Here is a 6,798-nt window from a genome sequence, read left to right as displayed (position 1 = left end):
CCATCGTCGGGGTTCAGGCGGAGGCTGGTAGCCAGCCCCGCCGAATGCAATGATTGTGCTCAGCTGGAACTGCCGGGGGCTTGGGAACCCCCGGGCAGTTCGATCCCTTTGCTATTTGGTGAAGGAAAAGCGCCCGGATTTGGTCTTCCTTATGGAAACCAAATTAAATAAGAAAAGAGCTGAGTCTATTCGTTGTAAACTTGGCTTTGATCAGTGTTTTGTTGTGGAGTGTATTGGTAAAAGTGGTGGCTTGATGCTTCTGTGGAGAAATCAAAATGGGGTAGAAATTCAAAACTACAGCCAGAGTCATATCAATGCAGTGGTCCGTTGTAATCAAGATGACTCTCCATGGAAATTAACAGGATTTTATGGAAATCCAGACACAGCCAGAAGGAATGAATCATGGGCCCTGCTCCGGCACCTCTCAACTCTGCAACCAGACCCGTGGATGTGTCTAGGGGATTTTAATGAAATAACATCAGCTTCGGAGAAGTCCAGTCGAACTCCCAGGCCTTCATCTCAAATGGCTGAATTTAGGAGAGCGTTGGAAGATAGCAAGCTGTCAGAATTGGGTTTTGTTGGCCCAAAATTCACATGGTGGAATGGAAGACAGGAACCGGATACAACGAGGGAACGCCTGGATAGGGTGGTTGCAAACCAAGGGTGGTGCTCTGTTTACAATATGATACAAGTGGAGGTCTTGGCCCGATTTAACTCTGACCACCATCCAATCCAAGTAAACTTCTCTAAGTCTGGGGAGAAGATTTGGAAAAAGAGGAAAAATTTCCATTACGAAGCTGGATGGGCAAAAATAAAGGAGCATGGGAAACTGATTAAGCAAGTTTGGAGGCCAAAAAAGGAGCGTGATTGCCCGTGGAAGACTGTCCAATCTAATCTGTATGGGTGTAGGAAAACACTAAAGAAATGGGTCCAAAAACAGAAAAGCTCCGTGGAACAAGTTATCCAGGCAAAGGAAAGAGAGTTACAGAGTATCCAAATGGCTGAGCCTCGGAACCAAGTGGAAGCCGAATCCAAAGTTCAGGAGGATTTACACAGCCTTCTTGAACAAGAGGATTTAAAGTGGAGGCAAAGGGCTAATGTAACGCCCCGCCTTTTACAAAAAGGCGTAAGTGAAAATTTCGATTTCCACGTGACATTACTACATCATCAGAGTATAAACTGGCAGCGGAAAATATAATTTATCTAACAGGCTTGGATTAAATAACACATTAGAGCCTTTAAATTAAATACCTCAACTTACATTAAAATAATAATAAAAGGTCTTACAAATAAATACACATAAAATCAATAACATAAGGGCCACCACGGCACACGTTCTATGTAATAGTAATCATATTACAAACCATAAAATAAAGCATAAGATGTCTAGAAAGTACATAAAATAAAACCTAATAACGACATGGGAGATAAACTGTTCAGCAAGTCTATCATAAAAATGAGACTTTAGACAGTCTCATCTATGAAACCAGAATCATCATAAGGCTCCTGATAATCCTGATACTCGTCAGTGTCTGTGCCTGCACAGTCATCTATGAGAAGGTGGTTATAACCACAATCCCATAGTTCCATAAGTGAGCTAACTGTCATTCAACAACATCATGATTTATGCGTTATTTTAAGGAACAGATATGACATAATGATGAGGTGATAGTTTTTCATGCAAAGTTTAACAGTTTATATAGTGATTACACTCCTCTCTTGTAAGGGCACGTCCCCCCGTTTAATCGTGTTTCTCGAGGCCGTCCCCTCTACATTACATTTTAATTAACTTGTTTTCGCACTATCGGAGACCTCCCTCCTCTAGTACTTTGAAAGCCGTCCCAATCAATATGATTATTATTGTTTCCGGTTCAACTCTATCATGAACCTTTGGGAGACGTCGCGCCCAATATTAATAGGTTGATTATTAACAGTATGCAATAATCAGTCACACGCATCCAATTAAAATAAAACATAAACACAACATTACTGAAATCCAGTGCTACCCTCAGTAAGTATAAAAATACTTACAGTCCTTTTTGTGCTGTCTCAATTCATCATCTGCATCAAACACATATACATGTGCATACAAGGTCAATATCATTACTTTCTAGAAACTCATGCCTCAACATGAATTCTATTTTTATACATAGACACATACATAGAAGCGATCATCTATTAATTGGAAAATCACTTATATTTATGAATATTTACTTAATCAATTAGCAAATCAATACTTTGGAGTAACATCTAATCTAGGTCTCAAGTAATCACTCGAGTACAATCTAAAATTCTTAATATCATTCTCTATAGCATAGAGAAATCAACCAACAAGAAACCTATGTATTTTTCTAACAAAACCTAATCCCTTTTAGGGAACATCAATCCAATTACCAAACCAATTAATAAAACATATTAACAATTATTTCAACCAATATATTTGAGAAATCATAATAATACAGCATGCTCAATTTCTATAATACTCAATTTCTAAAACAATGCATTACATGATTAAACTCATGAAATCGTTCTTTAATTCTAGAGTTTTATAATTAATCAAGCCCTTAGTTTAAACAACATCACTCATTAATTATCAATAATCAAACATAATCAATACCTTAGAGTATATATATTTTTCAAAATATAATATACATAAATAAGTTATAATAAGAATATTCAATTCTATAATTATTAAAGTTATATTCTAATATACTAGTTACTTGATTTTATGTAAATATATACCATTAAGTTAATTAAAAACTTAGAAACTCACATTAAGGATTTCCACTCGAAAATCCAGCGAAACGGTGAGTTTGGTCGCCGGGGAAAATAGCCGGAAAGTGGCCGGAAAGTCGCCGGAAAAGTGGCCGGAAAGTGGCCGGAAAGTCGCCGGAGAAACTGCCGGCGGCGGGTCGCCGGCGGGTCGGGGTTCCGGGTTCGGGTCAAGCTCAGTGGGTATGGGTTACTGCTGGGTTTAATGGCTTCGGTCTGGGCTTTGGGCTTGTGGGTTGCTGGTTTAGAACTAGTTTGTGGGGCTTATGGGTTTTGGGCTGCTGGGTCTGGGTTGATGGGCTTGCGGGTCTGGGCTGAAATCGATTTGTGGATTGCTGTTGGGTTGGGCTTGCAGGTCAGATTAGATTGGGTTGGATAAATCTGTAGGTTCTTCTGGCCTACTGGAAACATGGCCCAAATCAGGTCTTCTTGGTGTCCACTGGCGTCTCGCATTTGGGGAATTGGCTAGAATCCGGTTCTAGGTTTGGTCACGCTTCGGTTGTTCGGAAGGAATGAGATGCTTGGAAATCCGGGTTGCTGGGTTCGCCGGTCACGGCCAGAACCCGTCGGAGTTGCCCCTGGGTCGACGCCGGGTCGGCTGGGTCACGCACGGCTACGGCAGAACCGGTTTCTCCCTCTGCAATTCTCCTTCTCTCAGTCACTCAATCTCTCTCACTCTCAACTTATCTCACTGTGTTCGGTAAGGAGAAACGAAGAACTCCAAGAAGAGAGAAAGAAGAAGAAAGAATATAAGGAAGAAAAGTTATATTCTATCATCATGATGTTATTCCTTGTGATCATTGTGTTTCCCACAATCATGTTAGTAAATAATATATATTTCTCCTGACTCAATAAGCTAGCACACCTACATTCACGCACAAGCTGTCCTTCATAATTGCCAATACACCAATTGCAATTATATACATGTATTATTAGTGAAGAGCTGGAAAGAAGAAGAAGGAATAGAGGGAAGAAAGTAATAGAATAATGGAAGGAGGAAGGAAGAGATAATATAATAATACACATCCAATGTTAAACAGCCGGCCATTACCCATATATATATATATATATAACTAATAATAGAGAATAATGGGAGAGAATAAGAAGAAAAAGAAGGTTATACTTATTATAAATTATTAACAATAAGGAAATGTTGAAATAGTGCGCCGGTGGAAGAATGGAAAGAAGTCAAGAATAAGGAAGATGTTGAAGAAAAGAGGGTAATAAAATATTTAGAATAAGAGACAAAATGATGAGGGAGGCATATTAAAATCAAAGTGGAGAATAAGTTGGATTTTAAAAATGTGAGGGTGATGAGTGAATGGAATCATTACTACGGTAGTGTATGAATGAGTTGTATTTCAAAGATGGGGATGTGAATAGATTTGATTAGTTTATGAAAAATAAAGCATTCGGTGTAGATTAAATTATTTAGTAGGTAATTCTTTTACACTAGGTCTTTATCAATTTAATAAATCATTAGAGTAACATTTTAAACCCGTTTTGAGTCTAGTTCGTTTCATAAATGAAAACATTTTATTACGAGGTTTAATAGACATAGTATTTATTATACTAAATAATAAAGTGTCAAAATAATATTTTGCACAACCATAAAATAAAGATAATTAATCTAATGATTAATCATTTGTCTATTTTAACTCAGTAATATTCGGTTATAAATAATTACCAGTTTTATTATAATACAGTTCATTAAATCAATTGCAAATATTATAAAAAGATAGAAAATAATTATTTTCCATCTTTACTCAAAATATTAATATGTTTTAAAATCTGGGGCGTTACATCCTTCCCCCCTTAAAAGAATTTCGTCCTCGAAATTCGTAAACTATGATTCACATAGAAATATTTAAATTCTTAAATTTTTAAGTCTAGTGATGCAGATTTTATAAGAAGCATCTAATTATAAACAAGCAAAACAAACACTCAACACTGTATGACAAATTAAGCTGAAGTGTAAGTTGTAGAAAAGGAAAAAAAAAGTTTATTTCTCATTATCGGAAAATTTCTTGTACAACAAATTTCTTTTGTGATGATGTCTTCTGATAATCTTGGTGGAAAGCTTGCTAAACGGAAACATGGAATCCAAGAAGGAAAGGAAGTCAAGGCAAGCAATCCAGAAAGGATACGAGTGCGGTACTCATATCGTAGTGCTCTCTCTCTTCTGTCATAGATCGCCATCACCGGATTGAGAGTAGATGCCAGAAAAGTTTATGGTGATGCGAAGGAAGAGAAAGATACTTCATCTCAGAAGCGTGATCAAGGATAATCTTGCTTCCGGATAGTATGATCAAGAATAGTCTTGCTTCGTTGTTTGTGAATCTGGTGGTGATGCTGCATATTTCTATCTTTAGGCTTTGAAATTGGTTATGGAACTGCATCATCTCTTTCAAGCAGCGATGATGCGTTCGGCTTAGAAGAAAGATTTGGCTCTTCAAAATATGAAGGGTTGAGAGCTGAAAGGTGTGCTTTGCATGAGGGAAGACGAGTGTATTTATAGAGGAGATTTGAGAGGCAACGGTGCAAGTGGTGCCGACAGCGTATCGTGATACGCTCTCTCCTTTTCTCGGAATGCTCATCCAGCTCTGCACGGTGCGAAAAGTGCGGCGAGAAATCCGGAAAAGCTATTAGGTGAATTCGAAATTCGAGAAGGTGAAAAGGGTGAAAGCCGAAAAGAAGAGCACTCGTGATTCGAGGGCTGTCCACAAGTGGTAGAGGCGGCTGCGCCCAGAATGACGTTGATTAGACTGCGTCTCGTCCACTGATTAAGTTCTCATTCCTTCCCTTCAGATCTTTCGAATAACAGCTTCATTTCTATCTTCTCTCCTTCAGATCCTTTGAGGAGTATCATCATTTCCTTAGTTTTTCCAAAAATGGCTTCCTCATCTTCTCAAAATAATTTTGATCTAAATACTGCGCCTGTAGTACCAGAGATTTGGCGTCCATTGTTCCTATCTCAGAGAGGTCCTCTTCTGACTAATGACTCTGCGATGCTGAGTGATGCAGTAGCTGTATCCGTAGCTCAAGGCATCATGACTCCTCGAGATGAAAAGTTGTTGGCAGATAGGACCGATGCCCAAGCCATCAATGACTCCCTGGCATTTAGTATTCAGGGCGCCTCTTCTGTTTCCAATATGGCTCGCCGTCTGCAAGCTCGAGGGAACGAAATTCAAGCGTTGAAAGCTCAAAATTTGACTTTGCAGCGAATGTATATGGACTTTAGGCGAAGGAATCGGATTCTTCAGCAGGAGAATAAAAGGTTGAAGAAGGTGGTGAATTCCTATGCGAAAGACTTGGAAAAGAGGTATGCTGACTTGGAGCAGAACACCAATCGTCTTCAAGGACAACACCAGGATCTCTTGCGTGCAGTCCAAAATCTTAGGGTTTTCCGCCCTGAGGCTTAGCCAGGTATTCTATTTGATCTAGCAAATTTTTATTTACAAAAATAAATAACTAACTGCAGTATTATGAAATACCTGCAGGTATGAGCATACCAGTATTCTCCGGGAATGGTGCAGAAAAGGTCCTGTTTGCAAGTTTATATTTTTCTTTAAATCTAAAGTGGTTCATCTTGTAAGACAATAATTTCTACGTACCGTTCTTATTCTCTAATACGTCTGTAATCTTTTGAACTATGATCTTCTTTCTTATTCCTGCATAATTACTATCATCATCAAATTGCAATAGTTTAAAACCCTAATATTACTCCAATTTAGTTATGCAGTCAATCAATACTCAGATCTGCTAATTATAAACTTATCTGCCAAGCAAGGATATCTAAGAATCACAAAATCAAAATTTTATTTAACTTAAGCTCTAGAAAGACCTCAAATATATATAAACTTCTCCAAAGTTCGTCAGATGCATAGGGAAAATATTCTCTCCAAAAATCATCAAATCTATTGATCAAATCAGTTATATCAATTCACTTAAGCTTTAGAAAACCTCAACAATTTATCAATCCATAAATTTCTAACTTTCTCCAGAGTTTATCAAATGCATAAAAAG

The 6,798-nt window shown here is 38.0% G+C and overlaps 1 long non-coding RNA gene across 1 annotated transcript; it reads right to left on the bottom strand.

The window, feature by feature from the left end:
- Window positions 1-1,463: 1,463 nt before the first annotated feature.
- On the bottom strand, window positions 1,464-3,778 carry LOC133865247 (uncharacterized). The gene is made up of 3 exons (XR_009899678.1): window positions 2,774-3,778; window positions 2,032-2,061; window positions 1,464-1,550 (listed from the first exon to the last, which is right to left on the bottom strand). It is a non-coding gene; the product is annotated as an uncharacterized LOC133865247 (long non-coding RNA).
- Between the last annotated feature and the right edge of the window lie 3,020 nt (window positions 3,779-6,798).

Source organism: Alnus glutinosa, chromosome 4, assembly GCF_958979055.1.
Source record: "Alnus glutinosa chromosome 4, dhAlnGlut1.1, whole genome shotgun sequence".
NCBI classification, from domain to species: Eukaryota; Viridiplantae; Streptophyta; class Magnoliopsida; order Fagales; family Betulaceae; genus Alnus; species Alnus glutinosa.
This window is presented reverse-complemented; position numbering and strand designations above follow the sequence as displayed.